The sequence below is a fragment of the Scardinius erythrophthalmus genome (assembly GCF_964197995.2).
Source record: "Scardinius erythrophthalmus genome assembly, chromosome: 7".
Taxonomy (NCBI): Eukaryota; Metazoa; Chordata; class Actinopteri; order Cypriniformes; family Leuciscidae; genus Scardinius; species Scardinius erythrophthalmus.
In genome coordinates, this window is record NC_138227.1 from 25,312,348 (window position 1) to 25,330,212 (window position 17,865).

A 17,865-nucleotide genomic window follows, 5' to 3' on the forward strand; every position below is an offset into this window, starting at 1 on the left:
GGCCGGGATTTTGGGCAATGGGCTGGGACTGAAGGAGGGGTGGGAGATGTTATAAATAGGGACATGTAACATGAGAGGGAGGCTGGGTCACAGAACCCCGCCACAACTGTCCACTGAATCGAGCCAGTCCAAGCCTTACAGCTCGATACATCTAAAACATGTCAGAAATAGATTTTCATTTCTGCCCTTTTAAATCTTTTTCATGATTTGCTGGTTTTAATCGTTACTTTTTCTTTGGTCCCAAAAGGCTTGAGAATTTGTTGAGAAGGTCGGAGCAGCTGAGAGAGGTTAAAAGTGTTAATGGGTTGTTGATCTTCTGCACGTTCTCCTTTGTTGTGAGGATGATTTAGAGGACAGGAGCTCAGTGCTAGAAGTCCCTAAGCTGTAGATCTTCTTCTATTGGTGGTATGACTGCGCAAACTATTGAGTCTTTTCTTTCTGAGTAGTCGAACGACAAACCAACCACCTACAACATGATCAAAAATATAGTAACAATAATAGTGTGAAATATTCTTACAATTGAAAATTTCTGTTTTTAAAATCTTTTAAAATATAATTTATTCCTGTGATGTCAAAGCTGTATTTTCAGCATCATTACTCCAGTCTTCAGTGTCACATGATCCTTCAGAAATCAGTCTAATATGATGATTTGATGCTCAAGAAACATATTATCAATGTTGAAAACAGATGTTCTGCTTCATACTGTATATTTGTGGAAACCATGATACATTTCATTTATAAATGTCTTATCAGGTAAATGCACACTTTGAAGTAAAAAAAAAGTATTAATATCTTTTTTTTAAATGTAGTGTGTATATATATATATATATATATATATATATATATATATATATATCTTTGTAACAATATACACTACTTTTTTTTCTTTCTTTTTTTGATACTTTTTATACTTTTAATACTTTTATTCAGCAAGGATGTGTTAACTTGATAAAAAGTGATAGTAAAGATTTCTGTTGTTAGAAAACATTTATATTTTGAAATAAATGCTGTTCTTTTTAACTTTTTATCATCAATGAATCCTGAAAAAATATTCCAACTAAATATTAAGGTGATATATATAGATAGTTAGGACCCTATGGTTTGTTTATGTGTTTTGTTGTACCTGGGAGTATGTGTGCGCCTGATTGGTTCCTGCAGGCTGATTGATGCCATGTCCTGATTGGTGCACAGTACTTTAAAAGGCATGTCATCATCACAACATCTTTGTGTCCTGAGCAGAAATAGATTGTATATAGTGCAGAGTTTTAAGAGAGTTTGTATTGGTGTATTCATTTATATGTTTATAGTGTGTAATAAGAGAGTTTGTATGTGTTAAAAGTGTATTAGAGACTGTGAGTACTGACTGTTTGAGTTGGAAATGTTGTGTATTTGTGTTAGTCTGTGTTCGTTGTATTTTACATTTGCCTGTTTTCTGACACTGATTTCGACCCTCTCAATTTGTTCACTGGGCTTTGTAAATAGGTTTTGTAAATATATTGCTTTTTGGTTTGGCAGTTAGGTTAGTGTATTTTCTTTCTGATTAGTTTAAGGAAATGCGGTTAAAACTAAGAATGTTTGTTATACTGTATAAACAATAAACTGTCTACGAAAGTACACACACACATATCCGACAATATATCCCATATAATTTCAACAACTTCCCAGCCCACTAAAATGAATAAAAGATTCTTTATGGAATATACATTAGTTGTAATTTACAGTCATGGTAGTGTATCACTGTTTTAATCAGAGTAACAGTGCTCATCGCGGCACACACTACTCGAGCAGAACTAACAGCATCGCCATTCAAGGCGTCCCAAAGGTTTCACCCATACAGACCGATGCGGTGTAACGGCTCACAGAGCAGGGCCTTTCTCTGCTCATGGGTAAAAGACGGAGAGGAAATCAGATGCCTTTTGGGGGAAATAGCTTTAGCAGATGGGGAAAAGAGTGTGGAGTCAGGGCCTTATTTAGAGAGAGCGGAGAAGACGAGAGACGGTCATTCTCATCTCTCAAAGCACCATGTCACACAGTCTCGGGTGAGTACTGCAAATTCTCTGTTTATCCTGCTTATTAGTCCAATTATCAGGAGAGGTTTTGAGACGTGTGGATTCTGTTTACACAAAGTTTGTTTTCATATGTGGCTTCTCTCTTTGGATATCTGTCATGCACTCTTGCCCGTGGCATGATCAGGTCTAGAAAAGCAGTGATATGTGAGGGTTTCACTTATCAGGTGACTACAAGAAAAGAGGGAGCACGAGCACGATACATTACCAACAGTGCAACATGTTAAATCTAGAGACGCGCTGCTCAGACGTTGAGAGAAAATACCGTTTTTAAGCAGGATCTAGAGGAGAGATTTTGCTTTGTTAAACCAATAACACAGAAATTACAAGTATTAGAGCTGACAATAGATTCAAATAAATAATTATTATTTTAAAATGAGAATTAAAAACAGTTTAATGACTTTTTTAAAATTTTTGGTTTGTAAAATTCAGCTTCAATTCAACTCAAAACTTTTGACCTAAATTAGAATTTCTATAAATAAATTGTATATTAGTATTATACTGTATAACTACAAATGCAATGCTCAATAGTTCAAATCCCAAGCCAATATCAAGTTAAACGCAGATTCAATATTCCTGCATCAAAGTGCATGGGAAATACCAAACAAACTAAATTTGCAATAAATAAATAATTAAATTGACCTGCATGATTTTAATATCTTCAATAGGTTGTAAATTTAAACGAATGAATGAAAGTGTTCTTCACCTATTTAATCAACTTTTTGCCTTCACTTGTTCATGTGACACTAAATGGCCCTATATATATATAAAATGAAAAACAGTCATTCAGTTTGTAAGCGTGAATGATATGAAATAGATTTCAGCCCTGAAATACACAAGTTTGCCCTCTCAACGAAAAGATCCACCGCAACATTACGGAGCATATCTAGCTGAATACATTTTATGTAATCAGTTTCATGCAGATATATTTCAGTATTTTCATCATTTACCCTGCACTGTAGAATCTGTATATATTTTTCTTAGGTTTTAAACTCCATGGCTTTTCATAAGGATTATTATTTATTATTGCATGCAAGTTATTTCTGTTGTAAAATGTGTTAACGTCAAATATGAGATATATTATGGGTTAAATATGGGTGTGATTGCACTATGTTATGCACTACATTTCTGATGTGTCAAAGTCCGGGTCTGCTTGAACTATGGACTTTACAGACAACAGAAACTTCTCATGTACACAAATATATCCTTTTGCACCCATGACTTCTGTACATTTTTTTAAGTAATTGCAAAAAACATCTGATAAGTGACTTTGTGTATATATATATATATATATATATATATATATATATATATATATATATATATGTATGTATGTATGTATGTATGTATGTGTGTGTGTATGTATGTATGTGTGTATGTATGTATATGTATGTATGTGTGTATGTGTATGTATATATATGTATATATATAAATATATTGTATACACACACACACACACACACACATACATACATTAAATTATCATACTTTGAAATAAATCTACAACTCTTAACAAAATCCTTGAACTGTTGCATGTTTCAAACATACTTTGTTTCTGCTTTAATGTGCAATCTGAAAATAATGGTTTAAAAACAGCTGGCTCCCGTAGGAGTGTTACTTTAAATGCTGTTGATATAAAATGTTAAACTACTGATTTGTGTCAAGTGTATCTTAAGCTACAGTACAAACAACAGCATAATAACATTTATATTTAACAAACATTTGTCAGTTGTAAATTCCACTAAGTAAGCTCAATAACAGTACAAAGCAAATATCTTAGATTGTCCCAGCGGGATTGATTATGTGGATACACAGTGCTATTGAGCTCTGAAATATTTGATGCGATGTAAAAATCTCAGCAACATAAAAACATCTGTTGGACAGTTTTGCCAAACTGCAGGTCTGTGAACTGACACGATTTTCATATAATACATTAAGAATCATTCCGTCTCAAAATATCACAAAGTGATTTGTTAAGTGAAGTGTTTGGTAGGTTGATGCCCTGTTTAAATAATTTTTTCTCTCTTGGTCTATAAAATTCGACTTAAAACTCCTTTTAACTAAATTAAATTAATACATACATATATTTATAAATGTAATTATTTTCTGTGCCTCTTCAAAATGTCCTAGAGTTCATCAAAAGCTCAGAAGGGAAAATAATATGGCACATTTGTTCCTCTAGCTTTTTTGAAAATCACACAAATATTTTTTTAATTTAAAGTCAGCTTGAAACCTAAGTTGCGATACTCTTTTCTTCCCTATTGTGATGTATATCCGAATGAAATTGCTTCTCGAACAAGAACAAATGTAGGGCGGCACTTGATTTTGTCCATAGGGAATTGATTGGATGGTTGTGGTTTGCTATTGGTCGATCTCATGTGAGTGACAGGTTGTCCCGCCCTCACGCCAGTAAACGCATCATCAGAGAAGAGAAGAGATGTCATTGCAGGAGAAGTTATTTTAATTAAAGATTATCAGAGCACATGAATAAACACTGTAATAGTCCACACACACACACAAAAAACAAGAATTGTCCATTTGACTTATTTATAATGTTTATTTTATATAAATTTAACACAAAATGAGCTTAATAAATAGCAGCAGAAGTGTGTCTGATAGATCCATTGATGCATTATTCAGACGCACACTGACGTGGTTTACACAGATTCTGCAGCGTTATGAATGTGTCCTCAGAGATGATCTGGGACGTGTGCTTTACACACCTCTGTCCTGATTCACTCCGCTGACTGCAGTAAAAAAACACTCCAGGCTATTCTTTGTGTTGGTGGTACAATTCGTGTCTAATAAATCATAAAAGTATTTGACTGTAAAGACCTGACTCTTTCTGCTGTTTGTCACATGGTCCAATTAGTTTAGTCTCGCCCACCGGCTTCTCCAGCCACAAACGCTTTCAAATACCGTAAAAGCCAAATGCATCACTAAAAGTCTTTTGTACCCCCCAGTCCAGCATACTGTTTTAATAAATCCTTTCATTTCAAAAAGTGAAGTCAACATTTTATGATTTAATGGCTTCCTTCTCGCTGTCGGTGCCTGTGACGAAGGCCAAATCCCAGAGTGCTGGAGACTCCCTGTCCTTAATAGTGGGCTTGGGAGATTTCTTCCTATAGCAGACTAATGGATTCTCAATGTGAGGTAGAACTTCATCAGGAAAAACCCACGTGTTGCTGGGCTCTCTCTCTCTTTATATGCTATTCCAAGGTTGAAGTGTGATGGCATTAATCAGTAGCTTTTGTCCCTTAGTTCCTCATCAGCCAGTATTAATTAGTCAGGAGTGATGGAGACTGTGTTTAATGTGTAAATGGACTTGCTGACCTCTACTGGTGTGTGTGTTAGAGGTGTGAACTACCAGGTTACACGGAATACAGAAGGGTCCAAAAATAATTGTATTTTAACCTGGAAATAACAACGTTTTGAGATTCTGAGACATTTAACATGAAGAAAAATATGACATAAAATGAAATATTTCAAATTCGACACTATTTCTAGGTCACGAAGCAAATATGCTGCTGTCGATAAAGTGACAAACTAAATAATTTGTTAATTTTATGTAATTCTTTATTCAAACTGTTATGTGGATTTGTGTGAAAAAGTACATTTTTAAAATGATGCAAAATTACTTTTACTAGTGGCTTCAGACTTTAGAACTCAATGTTGATGCAAAATATTAAGAAATAACTCGACATAATTATATCATAAATCCACATTTCTTTATTTTTTTTATAATGCAATTATAATTAAGGCATAACAATCATAAACCCACATTTAAATTATTTTATAAAGTATAATTTAATATAATATATTATGATATGATTATGATTAAATTAATAAAAACCATAGTGCTTCACACCCAAATTATTTGCAGGTGCATAGGATAAAATTACAATTTAGACGTTTTATATATATATATATATTTCTCAGAAAGTACTCACCCCCCCCCCCCCCCCCCCCCTTCAATCCAGTTTGAGTAGTGTGCAAGATTTCTATATTTTCTTGTTTATAGTTAAATTATATATTAAAAAAGTAAATAAATAAATGTGGGTATATGGAGTGTAATAAACATTACATTTAAATATTTATACAAATAAATTATGTCAGTAGACCAAATAATTTAATCTCTGTTGAATAATTTGATGTTTCTTTTATGATTTATCAACACAATAAATTATAAACGTTTGTGTACTAGAACTGTTTTGAAAAATTTCTTCTGTTGTTAGCAACTGTTTTATTTTTAAGCCCCATAAAATAAGCAAAATATCAAAAAAATAAAATACTATGATATATATTGACAACATAATTATGTTTGTCCACAGAGACGGATATGGTACCACTAAACGCCTCTTTGGTATGGCAAACATAATTTCCATTAAACAGACGTGCATCACCCGTCAGGAGAGAGCCAAGCTAAAATAGCAAGTTTACCGCTCTACGCTGTCAGTCAGATTGTGATCCAGCACAGCAGAACTCTCTGACCCCTGAATAGTTTGTCCTCACTGGGGTCACACACACACACACACACACACACACACACACACACACACACACACACACACACACACACACACACAGGAGATCTCAAGGGAGGCATTACTCTGTTACTTTGGCTGTTCTTGCCTTAGAGTGGGAAGTGCACGAGCTCTTGAGCATTTCCCCATTTTACTGCAGGACAATCCTCTAATCAAGCCTGTGGTTTAATAGCCAGCTCCATCTCCATCCTTGCTCAAGGGTCGTGACGCAGGCTCGGGACAATAGAAGGATATTAAAACACTTCGGCATCCACTTGAAAGTCCCGATCGCTCCTGCCAGATCACTCAGTGCTGGGCTTGTGTCGCCTCAGACTGCGCTCTGCAAAGAAATGTGGAAGTGTGTCGGCATATGTGTGCTTGCTTAACATTAAAGGAAAAATGAAAATACTGTTATTTTTACTCCAAACCTGTATGCTGTTATTTTTTCTAGAACACAAATTAAAAAATGTTTAACTTAAAAAAAAAAGCTACAAAAAGAAAAACTAAAATGTAACTATAAAATTTATAATGCAGGGGTTTTCAAACCTTTCAATGTCAAAGATCCTTAAATATGATTATATTATTCCCCATAAAGCCTGCTTCATATTTTCGTATACAGAATAAAGGCCCATTTATACAGTGTGAGAAATATTAATAAATAATGTTAGATGTTTTAACATGGAAAGAGACATTTTCAACTGAATTGGAATTATACTGTAGCGTTTCTCACAATACATATTTCAAAGCAAGAGAGAAAATTAGAAGGCTAAATAAATTAAACGTTTTGTAAATGTTTTGTGTTGACAATATTGATATAATAATTGTTTCTTGGTTATCAAATCATCATATTAGAGTGATTTTTGAATGATCATGTGACTGGAGCAATGATGCTGAAAATACAGCTTTGATCACAGGAATAAATGACATTTTAAAATATATTCAAACAGAAAAAGGTTATTTTAAATTGTAATAATATTTCACAATATTACTGTTTTACTCTATATTTATTGAAATAAATGCAGCCTAAAGGCCCTTTCACACCGGATGCGTAACGAAAAAGCGAATAGCCTAGTTCGTGTGCGAATAGTTCGCGTCAAAACCCATCACATGAGCTGCGTAAACACGGTCTCTATCTCTATCTTTGACGATTAGCTTTCTATCCCAAATGTAGTTTAGCCTTCTAGCCAACACAGCACAGGACTATACAACAACTAAAACTACCACACAACATACTCACAGTCGTGATAACCGAGTTGGTTGGCAATGCTATCATTGTCCTTGTAGTATGCGATTGGCTGAAGCCTTTTCTGTCGCCGCAAAAGTAAAAAAAAAAATAAGTCTTTTTTTCGAAGCATCACATTCGCGTTCGGTGTGGAAGCGCTCATTACACAAACAGCTGATCAAAAAATAAAACCATCGCGCAAATTATTCGTGCGTCAAAATCGCGTCCAGGACCTTAAGAGAGCATAAAATATTTCTTTAAAAAACATTTAAAAATGACAGACCTCAAATTTTGTATCTATAATATATATATATCATTTTTTTTAATTCAAATATTTTGCCTGAACCCCATTTTGAAATAGATTAGCATAGATCAGCATAAGATGATCTCTGTGAGGTACCATAAGAAATATCAGTAAATCCCATTGAGTTATCATTCAGATTAAGCACACCATAATAATATTCAGAATCATACAGATGAATCTCAATGTGTTCAAAATGCCAAATTGCAAGTAGCTGTAATAAAAAAAACATGACATCGAGGATTTGTATGTGCAAACAGTCACAACCTCTAAAAATTCAGTGGTTTCAGCACCCATTGCTTCATATTAGTATCAGTATGATCACACCATCGCTTGGTCTGGCCCCGAGATGATGAATCTCAGGCGAGTTTTACTGAGCGTATGAGGGTTACATAAGTTGGGCGGGAGAATGGAGCGTAAGGTTTAAACGGAAGAGACAGATCCAGGTCCAGCCCCTATCCAGACCCTCTCCAGAGATTCATTAAGGACAGAGAGCAAGGGGAAGAAACTTCCTGTCTGACCCAACATCTGCCTGGCTGGACAGGGAATATTTAAGGGGACAAAGAGAAAGTCTTTATGAAACTGTCTTTTTATAGGTAATTTCCCTGCATATCGCAGATGCATACAGAGAATTCAGTGGAACTTCACTTCACGGAGACATCGCTCATTGTCAGGTTGTCTGGCCGAGTTTGAACACAATTCATGATTTAAGGAACAATAGGGAGTTTTGTCAGACAGATGGGGGCGTAGAATAACTTCTCACCGGAAAGCGAAGCGTAGGATGATCTCGAAGGGATGTGAGCGCGCTTCATTAGAATTGCATTATGAAACAATGAAACAAGATTCTCCACTTGCTGTGGAATTTGGAAATTCAAGCAGACATTTGCCAAGCATGTGTTAGTCCACTTTCCACAGCAGAACAAAGCAAGAAAAATCCAAACTCCAGATTCCGAGTCATTTTCACAGGAAATAAAGTCAACCGCACGTGGATGTAGCGGAAATGCTAGGGATCACAAAGCGTGTGTAAAAACGCTCACCCAAAAGCGAGAAGAAGCTATAAAGAGACGCCTGGCAAGCATGGGGTGTTAAATTTGAGCCCTCAAGGACAGGTCGACCTAATTTGTTGAGACAAAGCCATGATAACATCTAAAACGACCTTTTTTGGGGGAAAGAAATGAATACTTCTATTCAGCAAAGATGCATAAAATTGATCAAAAGTGACAGTGAAGAACGTTAAAAAAGGATTGCAGTTTCGTATAAATGCTGTCCTTTTGAACTTTCTATTCATCAAAGAATCCTGAAAATAAAATAAAGAAATATTAAGCAGCAAAACAGTTATCTAGTGTAAAAAAGTTGCCGCCTTAAATTTTTAAGTACAATCAACTTGGATGTTTAAGTCATTTCAACTTAAATTGCATTAAACTGAATAAATCTTGTATAACTTTAAAAAAGTTGTCAACTTATTAATTGATAATAATAAAAATGTTACTTGAGCTCCAAATCAGCATATTAGAATGATTTCTGAAGGACACTGTAGAATCACATTTCAAAATATATTCTATTACTGTTTTTAGTCTATTCTGATCAAATTTGTTGTATTTTGGATATAAAAAGTCAAAAAATGAGTGGCAAATGATCATTACAGGAAAAAATTATTCACCGAATGCCAGCCTTGAATTTGGTGGATTCTCCCATCTCAAATCTGGCGTTCTGTTCCGGAGAGAGCAACAAACTGTGCTGACAGTGTCACAAATCAAGCGGATGAATTATTTACAGCACTCTCACGCTTTCACATCAGTCACAGAGCGCACAAAGGCAAATCCTGTTGCTGTGTAATCAAGCCATCATTATCCTTCCACCTTCATAAATAAACAGTTTAAAAAGACGGGCGGAAGCAGATAATGAATGCGTCTCCGAGTGTGTGCGCGTATATCGAAGTCCGCCAAGACACAAACTCTTGCCACGGTTGTGGCGTATTGTGTAAATAATGTTGATCAAACGCCCCACACTGTGCTATTTTTCTCTCTAAATGAAGTGTATCGCATTTATCAAGCCCTTTGATTAGTCAAAATAAAATGTGCTTATCACAGATCGAGCGAAAGTTTAGCATTTATCATCGCAGACGAACAGATGCAAACCTGTATCTCCCAAATGATGATCGATAAGTTATGACGACATGCGTTTTTACTAGAGGTGGGCATAGATTAATTTTTTTAATTTAGATTAATCTAGATTAATTTTGAAATTAATCTAGATTAATCTAGATTAAAATGGCTCATTTGAATTCTGCCGAAGGCATTCAGAATATGTGTGCTACCCAAATAATGACTATAAAAGTAAGTCTTTGAGAACGGGTTTCTCAAGCCAGGTGGCGCATTAGACCAGGGGCTCATCTCCTGTTTCCAAAATGCATCACAAACTGCTTGAGAAAGCTGTTCTACTCATAGACTGTAAAAAGTTACTACTGTACTGTTACCGTCCGTAGGCAACATTAGGTAGGCCTATGTTATTATCAACTACTATAGGCTATCAATTAGGGATGGGCGATATGGCCTAAAATCCATATAGTGATATACATTGCAGCCTCTTGCGATAACGATATTATAATAAAACCATTTCAGAACAGGTTACACAGACCCTACTAAACAACTGCTAAATGTTTTTTTTTTTTTTTTTTTTTTTTTAAGGGTGCATGTAGTTTTGAGAACATATATTGTGCAAAACTGTAAGTATACAACATCATTTTGCAGATAAATAAAATTTAAGTACACTAGCTGCAGAGACTTAAGTAGGTCTAATGTTTATTATGGCTTGGAGCTTATGAAACCCCCAATTTAAAATTAGAATATTCTAACTGATGTCTTTTCAGTTAAAAAAGAAACATAACAACGATTCTTTAAATCGGGCGCAGACAGAGATTATGTTCTACACCACTCAGATATATTGGGAATAATACGCGCGCGCTGGTATTCAGTGATATGTTTCGTTTTGAATTTGAGGTGGTAGAACGGATTAGTCGTGTGTTAACTTACCGAACTGTTACACCACACAGTCTACGTCGGACGGCTTAAATCCGAACCAAGTCCGAATAATGGATGTTGCACGATCTTTTACACCAGCTTTAACTTTCAGCCGTGTTTACTTAAGGCGACGAATATGATGCGCTGCAGCCGTGTCTTCCTCGCGGCCGCGGGTAGATTGCGTCATCATAGCTTGTGTAGCTTGAGCCAGCTCCCAACCCAACTTGGGGAATAGATTAACGGCGATATTTTTTTTTATCGCGCGATAAGAGTCTCGCGTTAACGCAGCGCGTTAACGCCGATAACGGCCCACCACTAGTTTTTACGTTGCTTTAACTCAATTGCAACTAATATTTTAAGTCGTTGAATGTAATTTAAGTTGAAATGACTTAAACATCCAAGTTGATTGTACTTCAAATTTAAAGCAGCAACTTTTACTTTTACAGTGCATGGGCTGAAAAATGTGCATTGGATGTGACAATAATGACTCCTGATCGGATCATTTAAAACAGACCTCCAAAAATCAAACACAATTCCCTCTTCAACAAACTTGGGCTGAAGAAAACAAGGTCTTTTCCAACTCAGATAATATCCTTAAGGACAAAAACCTAAATGATTGGTTTTGACATTGCGGAGAGGGAGCGTAAGCTTCTGAGGTTGAGGCAGGGAAAGCGGCCGAGCATGTCTTGTGTTTTACAGGCCGTACTGTATGTTTCTCTCACAGAGTTTGGATTTATTTTAGTTTCTCAATAGCAGGACATAAATCACTCCTGTCTTACCCTCTCTCGCTGTATTTGTGCTCCGCTTCTCGCTCTCTTTCTTTTCTTTTATACTATCCTATCCTCTTTTTGTCCCAGTATACATGTCCACTGTAAAAAAAAAAAAAAAAAAATCCTGTAAAAAAAATTACAGTAGAAATTTTAAGCATGAATTAATGTATCTACTTAAATCTGTTTTGTACATTAAAATTTACTTGTGTAACTGCCATAATATACGTGGTAAAATAAAAGGACACATAAATCATCATGGCTTTATATGGAACCATAATAATAAACTAATAATGTCTTAAAATACCATAATATATATCAAAATAAGAAGAAACATATATTTGAATAAAAAAAAGGTTTAAATTATATGCTAACCTGTATTGTTTGCTTACATTTTCAACAGTTTATTATACATTTACTGTCTCGTTGAATTGATTTTTTTACATTTATAATACATTTTTATCAGTATAGGCCTATGTCCACTACAAATAATTAAATCCTGCTAAAATGACATTAAAAATCTGAAAAAACAATTAATTAATTAATTCTGCTTTGTATATTAAATGTATTTATGTAACAGTCATAACATAGGTGATAAAATAAAACAACCATGATTTAAAGTCATCATAACTGGCTTTCTATGAACAAAATAAACAAAAAGCAATACAAATCAACCACACAATTACAAAGACAACAATTTATGCATAAAAGAAACATATATTTAAAATATATATATATATATATATATATATATATATATATATATATTCTTTACTGTCTTTTCATTGTAAATTGTATGCTAAGTTGTGTTTTTACTTACAAAAAAATATTTTTAACAAAATTGTACTCTAAAAGAACATTTTCTTGAATATCATTTTAATTAATAGTTTAACCATTAATTATAATTCATTCTTTATACTTTCCAAACCATAATTCGTGTAGTATTTTACAATAAAATAACATGCATCATCCCAACCCATTTACTGAATGGAAGTTAGAGTTAACCCATTAAAAGTTACTTAGTGCACATTTTTTATATTCTTTTTCCGTTAAAAGTAAAAGTAAATACTGACATCCCTTATCTAGAATACACTGACTCACTCCGCAAAGGTTCGTTCTGCATCTATGTCATCGGAGCAGGGATGTGGCTGTCCCGTCCAGGAAAGGTCCTGTTTTTCCTCATGAGGAAGAATTAACCTCTCAGACATTACCACAGCGAGCCTGCGGTGTGCAGTTTTAGGGCGAGTGTTTCCCTGCTTCACCACAGTCTGTGGCCCCATGGGCCCCCGTCCTGCCCTCTAATTAGATTACCCAACATTCCCAATTTCGTCGGACTGTACTCTGGGCAGTCCTTACCTTTAGAGAGCTGTAATACGGGGTCTTAAAGAGAGGAAATGACCTAAATGGCTGTCAGACAGGATTTTGTTACACCCGATCGTGTGCTGACAAAATCACATCTGTGAAGTCGCAGGCCCTTGTCAGGATTTACAACCCAGCGAAAAACGTTTGCTGAAATGAAGCTTCATGCCACGCTGTGACTAAACGGTATGGAGAGAGACCATTGGCAGGTTTTTGAAAACAAAGAATGAAAAAATGCCTTTTTTTTGGGTCCATATATTAAGTCATTTTGGACCCCATTGACTTTCATTGTATGAATTTAGAACGACAAGGATGAGTAAATGATGACAGAATTTTCTTTTCAGGTAAACTAATAAATTTTTAAAGTTTATTTAAAGGACACTTTGTTAAAAAAAAAATTTGCAGATAAACATTGTTTTGGTTGTGCTTTGCCTCTGTGTGATGAAATGTGGTTATACTCCTCATAAGAGATATAACCAGTTTAGATGGAAAGGATGTCAAGCTGACTAGCTGAAGATGTTACTGCAAATTTATTCAGAGTAAGACAGAAATATGTTTTGGATGAAGTATTGATGATGCATTTACGCATTGTTTAATTATTATTTTGGACAGAAAAAGTTACATGGTGTATAAAATTTGAGGAAATACAACTATTAATGTAAATTCATCATCTAGATTTAAACTTGGCCTGAGAAACAACAAATCAGAGTGAAATAACATAAATGGCCAAAACAAACACACCAAAGCTTGTGGCTTAACAAAATCACAAATTTACATGTGTTGGGCATGCAAGATGGTTCTCAAGAGAACTGAGCGCGGGCCTCTCCGATTTCACAGCGTAGAAGTGCTGAATTTGAGTGATGTTCAGTCATTAATCATCTTTGCAGAACAGTAGGAGGCAATGCAACGGACCACAGGCATGTTTGAGAGGAAGGTTCACCTCTCCTTCATCTCACTTTGATACTTCTTTCAGATACATCAAGCTAAAGAAGGTCATTTACGCTTGTGTATCAAAACTTGTCATCATTATGTTTTTATCGGGTAAAATATAAAATAGTAAAGTTGAATTGGGCTGCAGGTTCAAGTCAATGTTTTTAAAACAAGTCTCTTATGCTCACCAAGACTGCATGTAATTATAAAATATACAGTAAATCAGTAAGCCAAGTCAAATCAAGTATATTTGTATAGCGCTTTTCACAATACAGATTGTATCAAAGCAGCTTCATAGTATTAGCTGTACAGTAATATTTTACAAATATATTTTAATATTTATTCCTGTGATGGCTAAGCTGCATTTTCAGCATCATTACTCCACATGATTCTTCAGAAATCATTCTAATATGATGATCTGGAGCTTAATAAGAAACATTTCTTGTTATTATCAATGATGAATATAAAGTTCAAAAGAACAGCATTTATTTGAAATAGAAATATTATAAATGTCTTTACTGTCACTTTTGATCAGTTCAATGAATCCTTGCTGAATAAAAGTATACAATTCTTCTTCTTTTCTTTTTTTTATTCCCCCATAACCTGAACATTAGTGTGTGTATTTAAACTATCCTTTACCCAAAGGCAAAAAAAAAAAAAAAAAAAATAATAATAATGTCCATTCATCCATCTGGACCCGTAAATGCTCAATGCTGTTATTACCACAAATGGGGACACACTAAATAATAAAACTAATAATACATAAAATAGTAATAATATATTTTTTCTATTTAAATTCAGTTAAATAATATAATTTGCAATAAAAAATTAATGTGTAAAAAATGATTAGTTATTAATTAAAATAAATAAATAAAGATAGATAGATAGATAGATAGATAGATAGATAGATAGATAGATAGATAGATAGATAGATAGATAGATAGATAGATAGATAGATAGATAGATAGATAGATAGATAGATAGATAGATAGATAGATAGATAGATAGATAGATAGATAGATAGATGCTACAGTAAACAGTTCCTCAAAACACGAGGGAAGAATTTGTCTTCTTGGTCTGACAGTCCTCAATGTCCAGCTGTATGAGACAAGCCAGAAAAATTCACCAGAAGAAGCTGATGAAACAGAGTCAAGAATGGAGCAAAACCCAGTCGTAAGTTTCATCTCCACCAGCACCACATGCATTTTGTGCCGCTGTGCCAGAGGAAAATGAGTGAAACCTCTCTCATACATAAATATGGCGAGTGCTTACTTGACCGTTTCACAGCTGTTCCTGGTTAGCGGTTTTCTCCGAACGTTTCACACGAACTCTCAGAGCCGTACAAGCAAATGAACATGAATCATATTGTCTAAAACTAATCCAGACGTGCCATTGTACTCCAGCCTCAGAGGATGCTAGTGTGTAGTGCGGGTAAACTACATAAATTAAACAGAAAAATTCAGGGGGATAAAATCAATCAATATTATATTTGGCAGTGATTTGAATGACACATCCCTCCCTATAGACTTCCACAGTAGTTACAGGCTTTATCATATTGGCTTCAGTCTACACTGTAAGCATGAGATAACTAAACTAGACAGGGTATAGGTTTCACTTTTGATTGCTTCTGTACTTGATTACTCTTGATAAAGGCATTTGATAAATTATTAAATGTGCACGTTAGTGGGATCACTTAATAGTAAATGTTTCTTGAGCATCAAATCATCATTTGAATGATTTATGTAGGATCATGTGACACTGAAGACTGGAGTAATGATGCTGAAAATACTGATTCACCATCACAGGAATAAATTACATTTTAAAATATACACAAATAGAAAACAGCAATTTTAAATTGTAATAATATCTCAGAATATTACTGTTTTTACTGTATTTTTGATTAAATAAATGCAGCTTTGGTCAACATTAAAGACTTCTTTCAAAAGCAAACAATCCTGTTCCCCAAATTTTGAATGGTTTTTGACTGTGATCATACTATACGACTATGATGGACCATATCAATATTTTTGAATGATGTCCATTGTGCGTTTCTGAAATTGGCCTTGCTATGGACATCATTCAAAAATATTGATATGGTCCATCATAGTCATATAGTATGATCACAGTCATAATCAACAGAGCAAGAGAGAGAGGATCAGGTTTACAATACTCTATTCTATCTTAAGTCTTTCCAGAAATGTCCATGACATGTTACCATACATCTGAAAGGTTAATCCATCTCAGTCAAAAGCTCAGACTTCACACAGAGATATGCTCTCAGTGTCCCGCTGACAGCCGAAAACCAACACACTCACCTTCAGACGTGTACATGCCCCAACGCAAATGTGGAACAAATTAAACAGCAAAAAAAATCGAGAGTTTGGATAAGGGAGAAAAGTTATGCAAGAGAAGGTGACAGAAACTTTGTTTGTTTGAAAGAATGAAGCACTAAAGCACTTGTATATTTTCGCAAGAAGTAAAATTGTAGAAAAATCAAGACCGAGTAAACAGCGTCAAGTTAAAAAAAAAACTTGCCATGCCAAGAACAAGCTCCTGATTGGTTTGCCTGTAGCAGGCCTTCGCTTTGAGCCAACACTCAGACAGAAACGACGCAGGAAGTGACTTTAACAACCCGCCGCAATTATCGCATGCTCATTGGACTGGAAGCACAAGGCCATAATCAATTATCAATCTGCGGTGAGCACAGGAGAACGAGTCTGGCGAGGTCAGCAAATTTGGGGGATAGTCCGGCATCCTGTTTTTTTGTCAGACAGGGGTTAAGCTATAAAAACAGCTAAATTTATGAAATGTGGTCACCAGGGCTTTTCCAGTCGAGCGGGTGTAAAGACGGCCAACAGAACCAACTGATGATCTGATGAGGGCCAGGTAAATAGAGAAAACACAAGTTTAACATCAGTTTAAGATGCGTTTATGATAACAGTGTGTTTAGTGTTTGCAGGAAGAGATAAATATATAGAAATAGGTGTAAATTAGAAAAAAAAATTGTCGATTTGTTTTATAAAATCGTCAAATCTACACTACCATTCAAAAGTTTTGGGTCAGTCACATTTTTCAGTAATGTTTTACTTTTCTCACCCATCAAAAGTAAAAGATACTGTAAAACTTCATGCTTCAGTGTCACATGATCCTTCAGAAATCTTTCTAATATGCTGATTCTGTGCTCAGGACACATTTATTATTATGATCAATGTTGAAACAGTTGAGCTGGTTAAAGGTAGGGTAGGCAGTTTGTTTCATAAACACTATGGTTATCTATTAATATGCAAACACTATACAGTATTTTTTTTAAACTGGTTGAAACTCTCTTCACATCCTGATAGCAATCAATAATAGAAGTGGTCATAAATATTAAAACATGGACGTCTGTGGAAGTCTTAGGACCAATGATGTTCATCCAATCATTACATTCAGTTGTATTGCATTCAACATGTATTTCCATACATCCATGCACCTACATCACACGTCATCAAGGCTATGCAGAATTTTACACGATCCCAGCCGAGGAATAAGGGTCGTATCTAACCAAAGGAGCAGTCATTTTCTAAAAACAATAAAATGTTATATATATATATATTAATTTCTACACAACTACACAACCACAAATGCTCGTCTTACACTAGCACTGCGATGTGCCACGCATTACGTAATCACGCTGA

At 34.8% G+C, this 17,865-nt stretch overlaps 1 long non-coding RNA gene across 1 annotated transcript; it reads right to left on the reverse strand.

Annotated features, from left to right (window-relative positions):
- Positions 1–6,119: 6,119 nt before the first annotated feature.
- LOC308693645 lies at positions 6,120–13,147 on the reverse strand. The gene is made up of 3 exons (XR_014030498.1): positions 13,001–13,147; positions 11,912–12,001; positions 6,120–6,929 (listed from the first exon to the last, which is right to left on the reverse strand). It is a non-coding gene; the product is annotated as an uncharacterized lncRNA (long non-coding RNA).
- Between the last annotated feature and the right edge of the window lie 4,718 nt (positions 13,148–17,865).